Raw genomic sequence first — 23,530 nt, forward strand, 5'->3', positions numbered from 1 at the left:
TCACTATGCAAATAGTAGCAGACTTAAAAAGAATTATATAAAAAAAGACAGTTGGGAGGGGTGAGGAACACCACCTTTCTAACTACAGACACTTGGAATGAACAGCAAACGAGAAGTCTAATGTTTTTAGAGCCAAGCTACATAGTACAAAAAAACAATTGCATTCATTTTTCCAAGTGAATGGAATCCCCTCAAATTTAGCAGACAGCAACTGAAAATAGTTTTCCATTTTAAATTACAGGAGTATGCCGTAACATGAAAGATATTTTTAAATACAGACAGTGCAACTGCAGTTGAAATGTGCTTGATGATTTCAGCATGGGAGCCAATGAAGCAGTCCTTCATGCAGCTGTTTGCTAATAACATAAATGAAAAAGCCCAAATCAAACATCTTCAATGGAAAACACAGGATTGCTTTTCTCTCAGTGCAGGAAAAAGAATTCAGAGAAGAAGTAGATGTGTGTGATATACGTCCGCCTTCTGTCTTCACTATCAGAGTTATGAAGAATTTCATTTAAAGCTCTATTTCCACCTGTATGGTACATGAAGCAAGACTCCCCATCCATTCCACAGATTTATCATTTGAAAATCAGTTAAGATGCTTTCGTAACAGTATAAAACCAGCAACAGAACACAAGCGTTGGCTTCAATGGAATCCTTTTCACTAAAGCTAACCCAGTAACTAGTTTACTACTGCGCACTGGTAAACTGCCTGCAGCCCTTTGGAGGGGGCTTCCAGTTTGCTGGAAACATAAATAACCTTGAGGTCTCCCTTCTCCTGAAGTCATCCAGAAGGCCCACAAGACACCGGAGCAGAAGTAACGGACTAGAAATCCACAGCAGAAACCTTGATTTCACAGGAAACAACCTGTCAATAGCTCTGCGGTTCAGTGTTAGCTCCCAAAAAGTTGCTTTTGAAAGGAATGTGAGCGTTAAGAAATCATGCTGGAAAAATGTAAGAACTACCATGTATTAACTTCAGTGTTTACCATCATGAATTCAGTTTCTCATGCTTTCAGTTCAGTAAGCAAAAGTGTAATATAACAGAAAGACTGTAATTACTTATGCATTGACTTAAGTCCTATTGATATTCTGAAGGAAAACCAAAAACCAAAGGGTTTCCAGATGCCACATAGTGGTCAAACATAGACCATGCTGTTGACTTCAGAGATCTTCCACTAAGAACCTTATTTTGCAGTGGTAGTCCATTAAAAGCCCGTAAAACCATCAGAGGGCATTAAGGTTTCTGCAAAGGAGAATCACCATCCAACAGGACAGTGAACTCACAGGAAGTCCATGCAAAGCAGGACAGCACTGCAGGACTCACCTGTTACACCTCAGCAAGATTTAGGCCCAGGACAGCCTATACATAAATACAGCCATGCTTCCTGGACCTAAGCTGTCTGACACGCAGCCAACTTGCATATATCTACTTCTGTGCTTCCCTACTTCACACAGATGGAGGCAGCTTTGCCTCCCAGCAGTACAGACATGCTCGCAGATTCCTCAGTTTTATCCTGGATGTATTTATACCAGATGGAACTCAAAAATCCAAAGCAGGATGAAACTTTTCTGTCCTAAGTTCAAAAACTGGCTTATGTGTCATAATGGTAAGTCCACATCCGTGTAACAGAAGGAAGCAGAATCAAACTATGAGTCCTAAGCATTCCTCCAGGTTTTTCATCAGGAGAAGGTCAGAACTGAGCTCTAGTGGAAAGTAACCACTGTAGAGCTAATCATATGTGCTGTAACAGTTTACTGTGTTTCTTCATGGAGACAAGAGTTTCATCTTAAAAGCAAAGAAGGACTAAAAGTTTTCCAGCCTCAAGTTAAACTTCATTTTAAAGATTTAGAAGACTCTCTACTTAAAAAAAATACTTGAACCTCAGCTGAGAATATATAACTGCAAGTCTCCTTTGTAGGACCCTCACATTACTCAGGGAATTCATTGTCTGCAGCTAAAACCACTTTTTCCTCACATGTGATTGTGATATGGGATAGCCATTCTCTTTTGGGAGCCCCATGAGCCAGATAGGTCTATGGACTAACTTCAAAACATGAACCAAATAGGACTGTGGGAAGAGGACAACAAGATGTCAACTACAGTAACTAAATTCACAAAACACACTCCCTTAAAAATACATATTGAAAGTTTCTGTTTAAAGAAGGGCATTAGCAAGAGCAGCATATGAAACTGTGAAGCACCTCCTCTACTACAGATTCTGAAGCAGTAACAGCTTGAACGATTGAAGCTCCATCTGATGACTTAGCTGATGTATAACTTTCAAGTCACATTCTGAGAACATGACAAAGACCCCATTCTGAAAATTCTCAATGAGCTGTAAGAACTTGATGCCACACGAGAGATCCTAGAAACTTTGGGTTCTCTAAATGGTGCAAGTCTCTAGAGAGCTATAGAGAGCTCCATGCAGAAAATGAAACATTAACCTCCTTCCAACAATAAATAGTGTTTCTTTTCTCTGCACAAAGACAGACACAAGGCTGAAAATAAGCAATATATTTTCAGATGTACAATTAGTGACCATAAAATTCCTAATTGCTATGCAGAAACAGCAGCAGGACCAGTAACTGCCTTTTAAGAACAGTTGGACAAAGACTGGCTTCTGCATTTCAAATGATTTTTTAACAGATAAATACTTGTTTGCTGTTGATTGCACTCCCAATTATTTACTTGGGGTTTCAACAATTTACATTATCAGCAGTCTAGACTATAGACTAGAGGAAGAAAATAGAATTACTGACTCATGAGTTACTCAGGCTGCCACTTGCAATTTGCTGCAATTTGTGACTAAATTAAAGTGCACTGAAAAGCCTATGACTAAATGAAAATATTAGACCTATAGCAGCCAGGTAAGGTATATTCCTTAGGCTGCACTTCTAAAAACAGCAAACACTTTCCTACAAGGTGTCAAAGGCTATGCTGACAGCAGCAAATCTTCTCCCACCTGCCTATGTGACTCTAAATACATTATTGTGCTGTGTTAGAGTTAAAGCCAAGTAAGAGGATCTATTTTTTTCTTACTGTTCCTGTGAAGAACTAATGCATCAAATGACCACCTATGGGTCAATACAGCTTAAGTGTTCAGTAGGGATAAAAATCACCCCTGTGCAAAGAGGCAAGAAATGGGAGGCCCATACACTGCTAAGGTCCCAGCTCATGCTCAAGTTTGAAGGATCTTGGAGATACTGACACGCCCAGGAACACTTGGTCCTCTGCACGTTAATTTTGGTAATACAGAATGTAGCTGATGGTCAATAATTGTTAAAGAGCTCTTGAGATAGAGGGTATCAGTTTCTGAGATTTGTGCATCTAAATTGAGCAGTCCTGGAGAACCTCAAATCCCAGCACTTCTCAAAGTGTTCTGCCTTTCTAAACCAATTGCATACTTGAGTGAGCTGTGCTTGAAGAGAGCAGCCCACCAGAGCATCACAGAACCTTCTCTTGGGGGAAGGGGAAGTGCTTCTCAAGACACACAGGAAATGTCTCAGCTCCAATAGTCCAAATACTGAGAATAGCTATTGCTCCCTCCCAGCCCAGTTCAAGTCCTCTAGGTCCTGCTAGCAAGAAATGGTACTATGATGAGCAGCAAGAAGCTTGTGTGTACAGCAAATTGACAGCTGTAGTAGCAAACATGAAAGCCTGTGAGCATGCATGGAAACAGTTGCTATGTGCTTCTACAGGGAAGAAAACCATCAGCTTAAAAGCAAAAGTGGGGCTAAAATAATTTGCGAAACAAGCATAGTGCATGCTAATTATGTTTTCAGCCTGAAGAGCTACAATAGATGAGCAGCACAAAATGACTTATCCCCCATGCCATATCACAAAGCATGCAGAGAAAACCAAGCAAGATACACACCTAGTGGATTACTGGGGTCTGAATGTCAAAGATGCTGTGACATCACTCGCTAAGACTAGGAAAGTATTGACAAAGTAGGACAGCAGCCTCAAGCAGAACCAGCTATAAGAGAGGAAAGAGAAGAAAGTTAGTTAATAAGGTATTACAGCCTCTTCTGCGTACAGTCACTTCCTAGGTTCTCCTTAGCATGTTGCATAATTTATGATACTGTCTTGCTCCTAACTTGGAAGAAAAAGAAACAAACAACATTCAAGGGAGGCAATCTTGAGACTGCTGAAGACTACAAAATAACATCAAAAAAAGGTTTGTGATTTGTTATCAGCAGTCAATGCTTGCAATTCCTGAGAGTCTGCTGAACTGGGGCAGACTGAACTGGAGCATTGAGTTTGAACATTACAGAAATGGATGTTGTAGCCAACATTTCACAACACAAATCTAACATGGCACCCTTTAATTAATAGCAATTATTTAGGCACACAATTTTGATCCTTGTTTTTGATGAATGAGACCCCCAACAGTGCAGGATTGTTTCATGGATACCTATCAGAGAGGGTAGATTCCTTTCTGCACACAGCACAATAGTTTAAAGTCACTTCCTTTGCACTGTAACCCAATCCTATAAGAAACCCAAGTGAGAGTAGGCTCCTGGATGTTAGATCTTTTATTTAACTTGGAAAATCTCTGACCTGTTTAGTCATAAAACATTTAGCACCACACTTCTCTGGGTCATTGGTTGCAAATATAGTACCTGTTTTGCTGGATAACATAGAGAACAGAATCTACTTCACAAAGGCATGGTTCCATGAAGCAGCATATCCAGTTTTAAGCTACCACCATGCAGAAATGCAGCAACCACACGGCATGAAGTGCAGAGCCAATACAAACTTACTTTACCGGTTCAAATATTTCAGAACACTTGCAAAGAGTAATTCTGCCCCAACAGATTTCATGCCTGACCAGGTACCGTCTGCCTTCTTGAAGCCAGCATAAGCACTATTTCATATCTTTCTGCCAAATTACCAGAAAGAGGATCCTTTCTTTGCACTGATTCAGTCTCAAAGGGCAAGGAATTGCCATATGTGAAAGAGAAACAACTGATTTTCCTTAAACTAACAGAAGTAAATTCTGTGCTCAGAACTTACTAGATTGAATAAAACTGGCAAGGATATGCCCAAACATGGAAGCAAGGAGGCAGAGTGAGAGAAACATTGATGCTGAAGTAAATGACCTGGAGGAATACATTAAGCACAGTTCAGTTTCTACAGACAAAAGAGCAATGCTTTGCAAAAACAGCTGCAGTTGCAAGTACCAAATTCCAAATAAACTGCTTCTCAGACCTTATGGTGAAATTTCTCTTGAGTGTGGCTCTTCTTGCTGCTGCTCTGGTTGAGCGAGTTCTAATTTGACCCTTATGTGACAATCTCCACCAATGAATAGCAATGAGGAATTCACAAAGAAAGCTATTTCAATATAGTTCTCTCATAGGCACAGAAAGACACACTGTGGTGGTATCAAAAGAAACAAAAAAGCTGATCAGGGCTTTTTTTTTTTTAATTCTTAAGACAGAAGCAGTCTGTGAAACAAGGCTTCCACTAGGGAGAAGGCAAGAGGAGAGGAAATGCTAGAACTCTTTAAGAAGGAACTTTGTATCTTAAAAGCATGGCAATGAACACTACAGCTTGCCAGTTCTATCACTGCAGAAAAATGTCTGCATAAGATATTTGGGCATTACATCAGTAAGATTTCACCCAGGCATCCAGCAGGATGCATTTCACAGAAACAAACTGCAAACAGAGTTACAGAACAAACTACACTCTGGGCTTGGCAACACACACAAAACCATGTATACATACACATCACTGCATGCACTGTGCTCTTCTAAGAGCCTCTAAAGAGGTTCTAAGTAGTACTTCTATATATTTATATCTATATCTATACATATATTTAAGCATGTGTATATACACTTACATACACTAAGATACATAACTATATTAATGTTATAGATAGTATATTATATAAATATACCAATACATGAATATATTTAAATACATGGAAATGTAGGATACATACCATAAAAACCATACTAATTCAAAGCACCTCTTGCATCATCACACCTGTACTTATGATCTCACGCAGAAAGAAATGCACTGAACAAAGTCCTTCCAGTATGGATACAAACATGCTGGCAAAGTTGCATTTTGAAGCACAACTTCAGTTTGAAAGAACAAAGCAAAGTCTACAATTGTACCAGTGCCTCCCACTGTCAGCAGAAATCTGCAGTGAGACTTCCACCTTAGTGTGCCATTTAAATATAGATCTTCTAGCTAATCTCTCCTGATTCACTGGCGCACGTTTAAATGACACCAGCCATGGCCTTTCTATGGGCTCCCTTGGAAAATGATGCCTCACTTCATAGGAACGTTACCTCGAATTCTGGATTTTCTTCCAAAATCCCATGCAGTGTTCTCAGGGCTTGGTGACAGCAGGCCCACATAGCTTTAATTATACTGTCACTCCGTCTCCCTAGTAAGATACACTCCTATTGCTACAGCATACTCCCAAAGGGAGAGGAAAATAAATTAGAGCAATACAAAACACCTCTAACTACATGCATATAATAGCATAAATAATTCAGAAGAGCATTATACAAAAGCCACCCTTGTAAAGATATTGAAATATGAAGAAAAAGTTTTAGCTTATGAGTAGTTCTACCCCAAAGTTCCATTTCATTCTGAAATTTATCATTTATAGACCAGAGGAGCATGACAGCGCCTTTCTGAAGCACAGCCCTTGCTCCTCAGGCCCTAAGAACTTGTCTGCACCGAGTAAGCTTAAGTCTTCAATCACAGAGCATTCGTTATGCCACGCTTCCCACCAAGATCAGCGTTGGTGTTAATTAAGCATAAAATAGCACAGCAAAGTGGCGCCGTGTTTGCTCACACTAAGTGTCCACCCTCAGGTTTAATGGAGTTTGTGATGGACTGTAAGTTCACACTGTGTGCTGTAAATTCTCTGCACAAACACATCCTTCCCCCACACTTTCAAATAAGCATTTAGGTGAAACAGTTTTTTAAAACTCACATACATACCAAAAGACGGGGCAATGCAGAGATGGCTGGATTCTGACTCTGGTACAAGTCTGCAGAACGTGAATGTGACAGCTCAAATCCCCTGCTATTGTTCCACCTCAACGAGTGCTAATTCCACCAAACTCAGTCAGGACCACGAAAGCACTGGCCTCATTCATTTTTTCATTCCCATCATAAAAAGAATCACTGGGTTGCAGAACTTCATTTCTATTTATCTACTTTACTCGGGTAGTATTTGGGAGACAGCACTTTTCCCCCCCATGTCAAGAAGCCAACTCTGTAACACAGATAGCATATCTGCTACTTCTCAAACCTCTGACTCATTTTCTTCGTGGCTTGAAATTCTGCAAGTATGATTGCTACTGGCTTGATTAGTTCACAGGGCAATCACTTTAACGCCCTATAACACATGCCAATGCATCCTAAAACTGCTGCATGTCATTGATTCTTCAAAGGTCTCCCCCACTGAAATCAATAAGCAGCTCTACTTAAAAAATGGATTGCACTTTGTGGCCCCTTTCTGATTCATGTATATTCAGGTTTCAAAGTATCCTCACAGCTGCTGTTAACAGAAGCTATAGGGATGAGCTGCAGCACTGCCCCTGACCGCAGTCTGACTCCCACTGCCATGGGGTGCGTTGGTCCCCCCTCAGCCAGCAGAACCAACCTGCAGCTGTCTGTATCAGCTTTAACCTAGCAGAAAGCTCCACCAGAAAGCAGAAAATTCCAGTAGAAGATTACCATTATACTCAAGTACTGCCTTCCACACAGCCAGAACAAAACTCTCCAGCAATGCAGCTCACGTGAACACCAGATAGTTCCAGGTGTCGCAGTAACTACCAGAGCACTAGCACTGCTATCTGCATTGGACTGTATTGACGGACTTGGTCTCATCTCATTTTCAACAGAAAGACTTCATTACCAGGCTGTACTGCCTTGCTGGGCTACTATTGCAAGCAACGCCACCAAAAAAATCAATAGGTCTACTCTCAGAACAGGGTTATTTCAATGAGAAAGAGATATCTAGATCAAAAGCACTGCATTTCATAACTTCACTCTCCGGTCCTTCTGTTAGCATTTTAAGGCTTGCCTCCATTCACATAAAGTCATGTTTGGCCATAAATAAGTCAATCACATGAACAAACTGCAATAACATTTTGCAATTCTTTTTTTACACAGAATACTTAAAAGATTTCACTCTACAATACCTACCCTCATTTTTCCTGGCCTCCCGATGCTTTGCACTTTGGTAAAGTGCTCCCATTGCAAGAGAAAGGCTACGGACAGCAGTGCAACCCAGGGCTGCCTGCATGCTGCCTACAGCTGAGAACTGCTGTGTTTACCACCATTACATCTCCATTTTCTGAAGTGCAAGAACAGAGGCAGCGATAGGCAGCAACTTCCACTGCCAGTCCAGTTTCTCACTGATAAAATGGAACAACTGAAATATTACAATAAGGCTGGAAAATCCTGCAGATGGTTATGATCACTGTTTCATAAAAGATATTATTGTGGTATCTTCTAACAAAGATAAAATAACAAAATGGCAAGTAACAAAGATTGGGACGGCTCTGCAGCTAAGCTGAAAGCAGCCTGCTTTATCTCTTCCAAATGCTACAGCAGCAGTGGCAGCAGACAGCGAGCTGCAGCCAGCTGACACTGGGAAATGGTCCCTCACTGCAGTTAGGGAGGAAAAAATTAAACATGACCCCATAAAGCAGCGAGCACTTTAAGCTCAGCAACAGATGTGTCAAATGACTTATCCCAACCAGGAGGAGTTAATTGGTGTTATAAATAGTGCTCTGAATTAAAGAAAAAAAAAGGCCGAAGCCACAAAAACCCTCCCAAACAGATAACTCCTGCATCCAAAGCACACTGTGCAGCTTCACTTAGGAACTATTTTCCTTTAAAAAGTGGGCTTGGGTGTTTTACACAGACTGACACAGAGATAATTTGATTTCAAGCTACTGAGAGATTTCCTTCTTTTCATATTTCAGAACAACAGGACTGCAAGCAGCTAAATGAGATTTGTAGATTACAGTAGAAGAAAGGCTAATAGAACTGCACAGCTACATTCCTGGGTAATAACCAATGTTCAGTAATCCAGGGCTCCAGTCCCAAGGTTTATGAAGGCATTTCCCATTAATGCTTTTAAGATTAATGCAAATAAATGCATCAGAAGGAAACAGATCTTTTAGCCCATCTGAATCAAACACTTAGCATTTTACTCCAATAAACAAACTGTCATTGCTAGGGAAAAAATAATCACAACGCTTGTGTTCAAAGCAAGCATCTTTCCTGTGGTTTTCCTGTGGCTTTCAGGAGGAAAACAAAGAGCAAACCTCTCCTGTCTCGCTTCTGAACATGCATCTTGTTTAACTTTCACTGTCACATCTGGTGGGTTGTGTGGCTTCTGCATCACCCAGAACCAAACTGAAAATATTTGTATGGACAGGAAGGATGAAGTGTCAACATTCATGTTTAATTCTTGAAGCCACTAAATCAAATGAATTTTATTAGCTGCTTACCAACCAATCCTACTGCATTACTCACTCGTATTTCAACCTCTCATTAAAATCAGCCAGATTTAGACCCCACATTGCTTTAAATCAGGACCAGTATCAATGAAAAAGGAGATTAAAGCAATCTGAGAAGAGGGAAAGAACAGGATGAGGCCCACTAGCTCTAATTCTCTCCACTAACATCTGTCTCATTCTAAATCAAGTGGGCTTTTTTTTTCCCCACCAAGCTAAATGTGGAAGCCTGAGGCACAAAGTAAACCTGCTCAGAACAGAACTATAGGTCTGCTTTCTACAGTTGTATGTGCAGATAGATGGCTCACATAGACCCTCTGCTGTCACAGCATCTGTAAATTTAAAAAGCAAGCCAAGTTCATTTTACCCTCATAAGTTTAGGATGAAATCCAAGTTTGTCATGGTTAACACCACAGCTGTTTTAGAGCTGCAAGACAAGCATGCATCTGAGAACTGATAAATAATATCCGAGCAAAACAGAAGTATTGAGCTCATCTTATGTCTTGAATGGTCATTCAATTAATGCATAAACATATAAGAGCAGGAAAAACAGATACATTATAATGACAGTCTCAAAGAGACTCTCATCATTCCATATGATGGATTTTGGCAAGTAACATCTCTAACACTGCCAACAGAACAGCCTTTGTTACACATTGCAAAACATGCCCCTCCAGAGCCTTGCTGTCTGAGGGGCAGAAACAATGCCATGAGAACTGCCAATTTACTTCTCTGCATTCAGGTGCACAGCACTGCTTCATCTTCAAAGTAGGAATCTTTTATCACCCAGAAGCACTTTCTGTTCTATCAGCCAAGTATGTTGTCTTCTTCAGGGTTATACTAGCAGCCAAAATAGCCTTCAGAGAATAACATTCAGGACATGACTTGTTCATATCACTGGGTAAATCAAGAAGCCATAGTAACCCCATTGATTCGTGCACATTCTGATGTTCTGTACTCATTTAATGCTTCCACTTGCATGGAACAGAAATGCAGTTCTGTACTTAGACTGCATAGTATCTGTTACATCCATCTGTTTATCAATAAAGATTTGACACCACTAAGTAACAATTTTCACAACTAGGATTTTATTATTTACTATACAAGTTTTACTTAAAAAAACAAAACACATTGGTTTATAACTACTAACATTTGAACATCTCAAGTTTTCCTGACAGGTCTTTCTCTGAGGCTCACTTCCTCTTTTAAGAAAACTTCAGCTACAATAATTTGACCATCTCTCATATCACTAAGAAAAAAAACACCACAAGGCTGTGCTTCTTCCAGTAGTGACACAGAAGACAGAGCCAAGCAATTTGCTATCAGTCAGCAGCCCCACAGGTGCCAGCATCATGCAGAGGTGTTGGATGCTGTCTCTTCAGCTTTGCATGCAGCTCAAAGGCTGCAGAGGTCACCACAACCTTGCTATCACCAACATATTCACACCCATACTGAACCTCAAGGGATTTCCCTCTTTCCTGCCCAAAAAATCTGCTCCAAATTTTCCTTATCGTAAGATTTCATCTAGACTCCATTTAGACTACTACTGTTGTGCTGTTGCTCCTCTTGGATCTGCAGTTCCGAACAACAAAAGGAAACTTTGTGCTTTTGCTGTTGGCATCTGAACAAAATGAAAGTGAGTTTCTGAGACAAGATGAAAAGTCATCTTTCACAGAAGATGAATGTAAAGTCTTACAGATAGCCCTCACTACAGATATATCCTAGTTTTCTCAACACTTAGATTCCAAACATCTTTATCACTAGATCCTATCCCACCAAAACAAAGAACCACCAAAAAGCCTCAAAAACAATCAGTCACAGGAAGAACTGATACAGATAACTTCCTCAATGGCATGCTGAATAAGTAAAGATTTTCTTTCTGTTCTCCTAATTCAAGACAAGAAATCAAGCAGTTACAACTGACCACTCTGGTTCCAGACATGGAAAAATATCGATAGATGCAGTAGAAATCTCTGCATTCAATTCTTTTCTAAAATAGCAGAAACATTTGTGCACCTTGGCCTCAAAGTCTTTCAAGGGCATTCAAGTGCTGCACTTGAAGGTCCTTTTGTTGGCAGCCCGGTGGCACATAGACTCAAGCAAGCATTGGGTATAACTGAATTGAGGCATGAGGTTGACAGTGACCCAAAAACCAGTAGGAATTGGGAAAAGTACTGTATTTAGATGCATCAATATCAATTGTCATTTGGAAAGGTTATTTTCTTCCAGATATTTATAAGTCAGATACTGACTTCATTTCTTTCAAGGCAATTCTACTTCAGTGTCTTTGACTAAATCTTAATGCTTTTTGTAGTTTATGTTGCCAATCAGTAATATTTCCCCTTTCCAGGAATGCACTTATCACAATTGCCTAATTACAGTTATTTGGATGCAGAAATCCTTCTTCCAGATCATTAAGTATCTGCTCCAAGAGACAACTTTCTATTCAAACATCCCTTTTTAATAAACATTCTGCTGATGACTGCTGAGTGGGAAAAATTATAATTTTGCTTTAACTGTCTGCCCACTTCAAAAGTTTAAACAAGTTCCTTCCATTATGTTGAAATCCTGCACTGTATAAGTAAGAATGCCTTCCAGCTACAACACTTCTAACTTACTTTATTAAGATTCTGTAAGCAAGAGATAAGTAGCAAACAGTTCAAACAGCAAGTGCAGTGTAATCGCTGCTCAGAAACCTTCCCACAGAGGCTATAAATGGGCCATGTACACACCTTCAGTTTTGACATTTATAAAGATGACAACACTTAATGTAAAAGTAATTAAAAGAGAATAAAAAGAACTTTATTAAAAACAGTAACATGATACTTCTAGTTCAAAGGATTATTTTGAAAGAATGTTCGGCTAAAACCATGATCTACCTACACTGAGAAAAATCAAATGCTACACAGAAGGGAATGATATTTCAGGAAAGCAAACAACAGAGAACTGCAATATTTAATCCCATTATTCATCACTACAGCCTCGGACTTAAAACACACACAAAGTGTAGAGGTGAACTTTCAGCAGCCAAAAATGCTTGTGGTCATCCTGTAAGCAACCAGAGGATGGGCCTTTTGATCTCAAGCAAGGTTCTGACATAGTTGGCAGGGTGTGTAGAGAGAAAGGCATCTCATAAGTGCGACCCTTACTGCAGAAAGAGGAGTGCAAATAGTCACAGACATCAGTCTAGCTTGTTCAGATACAGAAACACCTCAGGAGAACAAGCTGCAAGCAGCAGGTCAGTCCTCCCATTATAAAAGCAGCCGTAGGAGGAAGTCCCATAGTAGGAAACACCTCCTGCACTGTGAGGATTAGAATGAAACTAAGTGAGAATCTCAATGGTAGAAGAGAAACAAGGAACAGAGATGGTGTGAAGTCAAACAAACAATTGCCATCCATCTTGTCAGTAACCAAAGGAGTTTTCTCACCTGGCACTGTAACTTTACTCTCATCAGTGCCTGAGCTCTGAACACAAAGCAGAATTACAAAGGTTCCAGTCTAGGTTTCACATTTTTAACACTTGCCATCCTACCACTATTTGAAAATCAATTTTAGTTGCCCTTCAATAGTCTACAAACTCATGTATTTCCAAGAGGTGTAAAAAACCCAAAAAAACAGTGTAATATCTTAACATACCTAGAAACAAAGCAACAAACTACTGAAGAGACTCTTGGTAAGCAACTGAAGAAACAATACCTTTTACGGTGTTCTTTTTTCACAGCGGCTTTACAGTAGAAATTCTCCCTTGATTCGATGATAACTCTGTCAGAGAAACAAAGAAAGGACAAAAAGTTAATAAATCTGGGAAGAGTAGAAAGAGAGGTGTATATACTGGTCACATTGTACAGGGGAAATCCGTTAGTTTTGTCTTCCCTTGATTTCCATTCCCAAGTCATGCTGGTGTACAAGACTCTTGTGCGACCATCACCTGAGACCCTCAGAGATCCCATACAACTGGAATGCAGGAGGTAAGCTCAATAGGAAGCATTCTTTGGCTAAGGAGCCCTTCCAATCCTCTTGATTTCTGTCCCAGTACCAAAATTCCATGCATCAAACAGTTCTAAACATAGAACTTAATTGAAAGTACGTTGAATTTGCCACTGATTCATAGCAAAAAAATGTTTCCTTCATAAGCACACACCACAGCATTTTCAGTCATTCAGGCCTAAATATCATCTAGTGACTCTAAAAATGTCAACTGTGGATACATAAATACATCCCACACTGCTTGACATTTCCTACTGCTAGAAGAGACAATATGAGAAATCAGGACAGGGAGAAATTCACCAGAAAGAACTCAACACTTTTCAAGACCTCTTTCTTCAGTTTGAGTTTCAGCTGTGCCCTATGGATGGGTAAAGGATGGGAAACTGCACGGGCTGCTCCCTGCTGTACAGTTGGCACAAAGCCACACATGAAAGGCATTCTCTCTGCTCCTGAGTAGATTCCTCTCCTGTGCACAGATACAATTAAACTGCTACATGTGAGGCAAGGAGAAAAGTCCAAACCAGATGAGAGACGTGGCAGTGTGATGTGGCCAGACAAGCAGCCTACTCCTCAATTCAGCAGGCTTTGCAACACCTTGCCAGCAGAAATGGCAAGCCTTTATCTTTGGTTCCTTCTGTCAGTCGAGCTTTTCTCTGGCTTTTCTGGCATTGTGATAACAAATATGGTATGTAGTTGACATGGGTTACATGGTAATAGAAAAACTACCTGCAAAATCACTGCTCCCACCCTCACTGCGTGCAAACAGCCCAAAATCCAGTACTTCCCTTACTTACAGTAATAATTATGCAGACAGCACAATTTTGGTTAACAACAGAATTACAAAGATGGAAATGAGACCAGTAGAAAAGAATTCACTTAGTCCAAAATTAAATGTGTCAGTGCCTGTGCTGATCACAAGCAGCCCATGCCCTCCAGCTGCATGTTTGCCTCAGCAAGGACTTCATCACAGATAAATCACTGAGTACAGGCAGGGCTGAGCTGTATTCCTTGTGCTGCAGTCTACCCCTGTTGTGAACTGCTTTTCTTAACCAAGAGACAAGGAAATGAGCAGAAGGAATTTCCTGCCTAATCTCCTTCCTTCACCTTCCATCCTCCTTTGCCAAACTGCTGTTTCGTTTCCCTGGGAAATGCAGACGATCCTGACTGACAACACAGCACAGCTCTGCGTTCGGAGAAGTCGCCAGACAGGACCCAGGAGGTGCCTCCATCACAGCTCCGTGTGGGCACACCGTCTGTCACAGCTCACATCAGAGCATACCAGACACCCCTGGGAAGCACGAGCTCCAGTGAAAGATGTGATACAAACAAAGCTACCACACCATGCTTAACAGCGAAACTGAACATTCAGCCTATGACACTGCTCCAAGAGATGAACAACCAGCTGTTTGATATTCCAATATTTACATTCAATTATCTTTAGAAATTCATTTAAAATAGCATTATTTCTGTGTCACAGATGAGCTTGGAGTTCCTTTATAAACTCCTACTCATTCTTAATTATAATGTAAATCAGTGGCTCAACATCAAACAAGCAACCATTAACTAAATCAGCTGATAAGAAAGCAGAGAAAGTTCGGACAGAAGCAGTGGCAAAACGCCCAGAACGTCAGAAAAAGCCTCCTAACAGCTCAGTCAACACGGAGATACACGGAGCTTTCAGAATAGATGCTCTGGGTAATAACAGTCACTGCCAGAAGTGGAATATAAATACTGCAAGAGGCAAAAAGCCCATGTTCCACTACACAGACATGTACAGACCTGACCTGTGGCTTTTTCAAATGTCAGAACTGAGAACACACCACAGGCTGGGAAATGTCACTCAAGTCATTACATGCAAAACAGTGATGTAAATCATTTGTTAGGGTAATGATGGCTGAGCTAACTTTGGCAGCCTATCTGTACCTATTTCCTGTGGTGCATTAGTTTGAATGTGCCATGTCTTTATCAACAAAGAAAATTTAACAAACAAAACAACAGAAGGCAACAGGTGATCACTTCGACAGAGCGCAATACGAGCAAGTTAGACTTAAGCTAATTCTTTACTGAAGGAAACATCATAAACTCGTGTGCATTTGGTACATTAGTATTTATAAGAAGCCCAGAGAACGTTTAATGTAAGACAAAGATTTTCTACTGAACATCAGAGTTACATTAAAACTGCCAATTCTTCATAGCCACAGAAGTACAAAGGGCAATATTTCCAAGATTTGTTTTCCATCACATCATATAGATTAGCAAACATACACAAGTGGGTGAGATTTGCAGAATCCACCAGGTAGCCATGAATTATACACTGCCAACAGTATTTAAAGTTCATAATCTTCCCATTGAGATTCTGCTGACAGCAGGTCGTAGCGCCATGAGACATCCAGGAACTGAAGGACAGGTAGGTGTGCACAGAAACGAAGGGCACACAGGCACACTTCATATATGACATGTATGTAATGAAGGAGACCTCCTCAACATGGTCTCTCAAGTATTTAGCAATAACATTGCTAAAAATAGCTGAATGCCTTTTATGAAAATTTAAAATTCTACAGCTTAATATGCATAAGAATTCATCACATCCAATTAAATTAAGATACAACACTTGATCACTTTTTATGCAAATCTGAAAAAGGAAGATTACATAATATGCTAATACACAGTTAGAATTTACCTAGTTCTGTTTTCCAGCATCCTAAGGACATCCCCATTGAACACAGCTTTTCATGGGGCAACCAATTCATCTTTGGCAGTGAAAAATTATTCTTCTTTGAGATACATTTGCTGAAGAACGCTGCAGTCAATGCAGACTTTGACACAGAGTCTATCAGTAAGATTAATCTGCTATCATGTAAAATAAGAGTTAGGTTTAGTTTCCCTTAACAGCTAACACTTTTTTGCACCTCTTTTCAGCATTACATTACATTTACCAAATGATTCAACTCCAAACATAAGTTTAATGTTAAATTTCAGTTTGAATTTCAGGATAAGAATTACTTTGGATTTGAGAAGTAGGTGCTTCACAGAAGATACCTGTTCCTTTAATTGTATTTATACAGTGAATTTACCATGATCAGATTTAATTTTAACATTTCAGAATGATGTAAATATCATTAGAATTGTTAAGTAGCATGGATGCTCAGTCAGCCCCAACCTACACATCACAAAAAGCCAAATGATCTTTGCTTACTAAAGGCTTCAGCTTTACACAGCTCTTCCCAACCCATCAAGAAGTCCAGTAAAGGCTTAGACTGAGAGAAATGGAGTCTGAGCTTCATTTCTTAATTCACAGTCATTGCTTTGGCACAGGGGACCAGTAGAATGATGGCTAGACAGGGAGGAGTGATAAGATCCCAAAGGAGATCAAGAGAGAAAACAAGGAAGGATGGATCTCAGAAGGAAGAGGCAAGAGGAAAGCAGAGAATGGTTCAATTTGTAAGTAGACAAGTTCAACACAGGCTTCAAGAGAAAAAAAAATTCAGCAGACTCCAGCTGTGAATATAGCTAAAGGTTTGTACTTACATTTCTTCAGGCAAGCTATTCAGTACCTTGCTATGTTTAATTGAAATAGTAGTCCAAAACAAAGAGAGAAATGAAGCTCTCCCATCTGGCCCCTATTTGAAAACGTTTTGATGTAAGGAAGAAAGGTGCCTCCTAAAGGAAAAGGTAAGTTTAATGCATGTGTGTCACAGCTACTCTAACAGGTTTGAAACTCGCTTCACAGTTCACTCACTATACAGTTATGAGCATCTTAAATATTTCCTTCAGCAGCCACTTGCTAAGAAAGCCTCGAGTTTCCTAAAAAGTCAATCTTTGTGGGCAATTTTAGTTCAAAAAAGCAAACTGAAACTTACAATTATTATGGTACCGTACTTGATGGAACAGATTAGCTGCTATAAAACAGCACAGGCAGTAACAATTCATTATGATTACAAGAACCAGAAGCACTCTGAAGCCAACATCATCAGATGTCTCTGGGTCCATCAGGCATCCTTCTAGCAGGTGAGCAATGCTGCTCCAGCTGTCAGCTAACATCTCCCGGTCTGGCAGTTGAGCCAGCAAGGTCTCAGTTCTGAACAATGGAGAGTTACCAGATATTCTGTCAGTAGAGATTCAGGTCTTCCCCCAGTTTTCAGGACAAGAAAAAGCAACTAAAAGGTAGCATTAACTCCCAGAAATTAGTCTCCATATTCACAAAAAGATAATGCTGCTAGCTATAATGTTATGTTAGCTGGTGTATGCTAGCCACATTTATTAACATTATCTTGTTCCCTGGTGCTTTCAATTCAATAGGTTTATGACTCCACCATTCTTAACAGTTCGTTGGGTATTACCTTGGTTTTAAACACTAAAGAAGGGTTCTGGCTCTTATTTTAAAAAGACTAAGGGGTACCAGCAGTAGGAATGTGGTTATCCTGGCACTACTTGAGCAGAGTTATTTGCTTTGATGTACTATTTCCATTTTTATGACAGCTCTCATCTCTTTTTCATGTACTGCTTTCTCTCTGCCAATACAGAAAAATTTACTATGATCCTGCTGTAAAGAAATGGAAGCAATTTCCTAATACTCACACAGTTTTATATTTATCATTAAGGTCAATGGAAGGAGATTAAACTAAATTATATTCCTAGAACACTAGCAAGTAAGCACAAGTAATCATCATTCTAATTGAGAACAGTTTTTCCTGTTGCTTTTTCTAAGAAATATTGTGGTGTGGAATGCTAGAGAAAACCTGAACAAGGAACATTCAGGGAAAGCATAAGCCAGTAGAAAAGAAAGGACAGACTGACCCCCGGAAATTTGGCAATTACCATAAACCAGTTAATCGAGTTCAGTGACAGCCTGACCTTACAGAGCTCCAAATAACGCATTTTGTTTATGGCTCCACTTTTAACAAGAGATGAAGGATGTCTCTGAAAGGTCAGTAACCCACTAAATACAGTGGCAGCAAAATGGAAGAGTATATGGCACACACTAGAAAGCCTAGCAATGAAACATGCTGACACCAAATAGATTGGTGAGTGAGAAGAACACAGGAACAGGTGAAAAAAGGCACTTGGGAGATGAACGTTTTCAGCGTAAACAGCAGCAGTAGTGCCAAGTGCAAACTGGCAATGTAAGCACGTGCCAAAATGTGTTCGGAGCTACAACCAGGAGTGTCAGTAAGCACCTGAATAATTACATTTCTCCTTCTTAGTATACTTGTCTTGTGGCTGCTGTGATAGCTTGCTTACATAAATACTAGAAAGCATGGAAGTAATAACGCATCTGAAATTAATACTATTGATACATGCTTTAGAGACTGCAGAGAACTGCTTTGCTCCTAGGCAGAGGGAAAACAAGCAGAAAAACATACACAGAAGCAGGGAAACAAGGAGAGTAAGGTCAGAAGTGAAGGCAAACACTACATCTAAAATATACTAGGGAAATATGTAATTAATACATCATTAATATAAGAAATAAACAAACAACTTGCAAAAACATGAATCATGCTGCGTTTGGTTTTGTTCCCAAAACAAAGAGAAATAAAATGAGAACAAAAGTCAGAGGGACAAATGGGGACAGGATGTGTTTTAAAATGTGAATGCACAATGCACTTGAGCTTTCCGAGCTCAGATGCCATCAAGATATTGAGACTTGCAGAACCTTTTTGTTGAAGCACACTGCTGGCAGTTCAAACTTGTCCTTCACTCACCAGAATGGAGCAGGCAGAAAGGAGAGCAGCACAGCATGGGTAGCCACAAAGCAGGAAGAAAAGCTGGCAGGTCTCATTTTAGCTCTGCCAGCCTTCTCCTAATAAGCAGCAAGTGTGATAAAACCAAGGGACAGGCCTGACTGTCGAAAATACAAAAGCAATAGTTCTACTACACGAGTCTTATTTGCATCTTAAACGTTTATAATCTTCAGATTTGAGAGAGTATGGCTGCACATCTGCTGTTAGTCTGAATGCACGCCTTTTAATACAAGCAGTTAAGTGACTGCAGTCACTACAGAGCCACAACAGTTCTGGGGGACTTCAGACGCCAGCTCCCAGTCTGCATCCACCATTGAAAGGCTGTGGCAGACCAGTACTGCTCAGATGCTGGATTGCTCCTCTCTAATTATATTATTCCCTCTGAATGATTCAGTGACATCTCCAGTTTCTGTGGCATTAAAAAAGCAGTGAAAAAGCTGAGGCCAGTATTCTAGACTCAAAAGTCCTCAGCTTGACTCATTCATTATTAGAAAATACACGTCATGAAGGTATCTTGGAAATAAGCAAGATATTTTGATTTCCAGCCACAACGTTGCCACACAGGTTGTAGGTGCTTCTCGGATCTGAAAACACACACATATTGGATCCTATGAATACCATATTGGACATGATACAGTACCAGCCTTGCAAAGTTGCACACAAATCTGTTTGTCTGTAACTCACTAGAATTATTGTAATGAAAAAACAATGTTTTGCTTGCTGCCAGGAAGAGGTAATCATCCTTAGCAGGCTGACAGAACTCTGCAAAGCTGCAGAGCATTAAGCTGCCCATATGATGTTAATACAGCCCCATGACAAAACCTAACAAGCTGCCATTCCCTCCAGCTCTCCTGTGGGTCTTACTCACCGGTCCTCAGAAAGGCAGACAGCCTTTTCTATCTGCTCACACATTAAGAGTCTCCACCCTCCCCTGAAACTATGTTATTAACAACACTTAATGAATAGAACTTAAGTCTGAATACTATTGTCCATAAATTCTGGTATAGCTGTAGCTTTGTGCTATGTGTTTTCTTAAAGTTGTTACATGCATAATCTTATTATTACAAAACCCAGTAATCTTCCCATGAGCTAACCACACACAAGCTCCACATGAGGGCAGGGAGAAGTTAGACTGTCCAAGAACTGCATAATTTCAGGCTAGATGTTAATTAAAAGAAATCAACAATCCTATGAAAGCTTAAATTGCTAACAGATTAAAAGCTCACATTCAGGAAAAGTCAAAATCTATGGCTAAGGCCAGAATCAACCTAAGAAGTACTCCACTGCACTCACTGGTGATGAGACCTGTAAACTGCACTGTCTTTGCTGGTACAATTCACAGTCACATCTTTTTAAGAAAGCTGTTGATACGATTGAGCTTTCATTAGATCTGTGTTTTACACTTTTGAAGGGCAGATTTTAATTGTATGTGTGTCAATCATAAGCTCCATCCAATTGTCATGGAAACAGTCATTCCAATGAAGACTCAAATGACTAACTTGGCTGCTGGAACACAAGTTTTATTGCTGCAATTTAGCAAAACTGCCTGGTTTGCATATATAATGCTGAATGGAATCACAGCAACGGCCATGCTGCTGGACGCCGTGCTCTGCCAAGACTTTAACTGGATTTAGTATTTTGTAAAAGAACCCATGCATTATTCTCATTGTATTCACAGAGCATGATGTTACACGGCATGCTTCATTCCGCAACACTCCTATGGTTTTTGTCTGTTTCTCTTTCCAGCATAATTTCTGCCCACAGACATGACTAGGCAGGTTAATTGAGTTAATTGAGAATTTAAGGCATAAGCAAGACCATTCAGGCTTAATGTACTGCTTTGACAAGTGGTGCAGAATCCTGTAGTAGTAATTACTGTGATAACCCAGTATGTTTGAGACGTGATTTTCAGCAACAGTCACAATGGTTAGGTCATGATTGCTTTCTTAAACCAAGGAACACAGACTTGGCTAACATCACCCAAAAAATCCTAACACAGAAGCAGCACAACTTTTTTAAGCATCCAATCACCAGAAGGAACTCACTGTTAACATCACAGTACTTCATATTTAAGCAGCTTTTTCAACTACAGACATCAATGTATTTTACAAGGTGAAGTTACCATCAGAAATTGTAACAGCCAACATACTGTAATGTGTCAAATGCAAAATATACAGCAAAACCTGGAATTAGAAATATTTTTGTACTTTGATACCCATCCGTGTTCCTATTCTTCCATCCTCAGGTGTACTCCTAAGAGCCAAAGGAGCTCAAAAGAAAATGGAAAAATTTCCATTAAAATTCAAAACCTGTAGGTAATGGAACATATCAGTGATTTATAATTTCCTGCACACACAGGTGGGTTCCCACACCTTTACAGTAATTCTCAAAGTCCCTGTGGAAATTGACAAGCTGTAGTTGCAGCCCACTGCAAGTTCAATGCATGTGAGTTCCAGCAGACTGCAGCAGGCCTTCTGCACGCACGGCGTGAACTACCAGGAGGTTTTACCTTCATTTCTTCAGTAATTTTAGAAGAGAAAGATTTTTTTTACGCCATGTCTACATACCTTTAAATTCAGCTACTTAATTTTAATGTACATAATATTTTTTAATTTATACACTAATGTAAAGGAGTAAGATTGCATCAACTCATTCTGCTGAGAAATTAAGACAACGTTAACTGGCTATAAAAACATTAGACTGCAGAAGCTATACAGTCTAACTTTGGAAAACTGCAACTCCAAGAAATGGGTTAGATTCCTAAGAAATGGGTTAAGATTCTGTGTACCAAAGCAATGTAACACAGCAGCATACAACAGGACTGAGCACTGTCTAGTAAAGGAACAGACATGGGCTGTTGGTTATCTGGGTAGGGGTACGTGCACACGTGTGCCTCCATTTGTTTGTCCCCACACCCACATCCAGGTAAGGGTTTGAGGACAAACACCCACATACAGAACCAAGTGCATAGGTGAGAACAAGTAGGATGAAATACGGCTGCAATCTTGATCAGATAGAGAAGTGGGAAATCAGAGCAAAATAGAAGCAACCACAACTGCCAAGCTGTACCCAAATCTGTGGGACTTTAAAAAAAATCACAGTGAAATGGAAATAAACTAATTTTAGGGGGCTGAGGAATACTTCTTCCTTGCCCAGAGAAGAATGCCCTCAGTTGGGAATGCAATCATTTCATGTTTCCATTTCATTGGAGAGGAGGTGATTAAACCAAACAGTGTAAACTGCACAGCGTTCATCTTGAATAATATCTGGTAATATAAATTACCAGTCATAACCTTGAGATTTCATTCCTCCACCACAGTTCTGCTGAGCCTTTACATCCACTGTACCATTCTGAAATGTCCACCTGGTTCCTCCTGCACATAAAACTGCTCTGAGTCCAACTGAGAAAGAAATCAGATCATTAAAAAAATCTTCATACAGAGACACATGAACAAAGCTGAAAATGTCACCAAGTGCTGTGTTTTCCTTTCTGTTTATTATACCAATTTACTCAAATCACTCACCATAGGTAGCCCTCTGACTTAAGTTTCTCCACTCTATTAATAAACATACTGCCCAGGAACACAGGTACTACAGAGCAGACTTGTTACACAGCGAAAAACTCCCATTTGTATGAAATTCATGCATAAGTGTATAAACTGTGACAACATTTACTTTGAAGAACAAGCTGTGATGGTTAATTAGTTTCATTAAAGGAAAGAACTGACACAGAATTGTGCTCTGTATTCACACCATCAGACCCATGGGAGGAAAGGGAACTGCCACACCAGTGCTGCTCCCTCAGGCCACGGCTTGGAGGGCATGAAATTTCATGCTACAGTATCTAAAAATATGTAGAAATTGGAACAAATTCAACTTCAGTGTCGAAGACTGACCTTAACTATTCCAGCACTCTAGACTGATACTTTAACAGTGCCCAGTACCAATTGCCAAAGAAAAACAGACAAAACTACAGTGCTACTTTCTCAGGATAATGTTACACACGGAAGGAATGCAGGCTTATCTGAATAACAAATCTGGATGTTCTGCTACAGCAGCAGGAAACATCCACAGCACAGCCCAAATACTACAGAGCAGCACACCGACTGCTTTCTGAACTCCAGGCAATTGCAGTCTGCAGTGAGATCTTCGAATGCTGTATCTTTCCATCCAGAGATCTTTTCTGAAAGGGAAGGCAGGGGTTTATAGAATCCACAGCAAATGGTAAATTACAAAACATGGGACTGCTGCTGAACACTTCTGAGTCCTGAAGGCATTAATTTTCTGCATATTTCCTATAA

At 40.0% G+C, this 23,530-nt stretch overlaps 1 protein-coding gene across 25 annotated transcripts in view; it reads right to left on the minus strand.

Annotated features, from left to right (window-relative positions):
• The window catches only part of ARVCF (armadillo repeat gene deleted in velocardiofacial syndrome), a 209,023-nt gene that overhangs the window by 129,329 nt on the left and 56,164 nt on the right, over positions 1–23,530 (minus strand). For 13 of the 25 annotated variants that reach the window (NM_001398132.1, XM_046901077.1, XM_040647964.2 and 10 more), the window contains 2 exons: positions 13,198–13,263; positions 3,879–3,980 (listed from right to left, as the gene is read on the minus strand). The gene's annotated coding sequence lies outside the window, so the exon portion shown is untranslated. Of the gene's footprint in view, positions 1–3,878; positions 3,981–13,197; positions 13,264–23,530 lie in introns of those variants that run through there. The other 12 variants (XM_046901082.1, NM_001398134.1, NM_001398133.1 and 9 more) reach the window with 2 other exon arrangements.

This window comes from Gallus gallus, chromosome 15 (genome assembly GCF_016699485.2).
Source record: "Gallus gallus isolate bGalGal1 chromosome 15, bGalGal1.mat.broiler.GRCg7b, whole genome shotgun sequence".
NCBI lineage: Eukaryota > Metazoa > Chordata > Aves > Galliformes > Phasianidae > Gallus > Gallus gallus.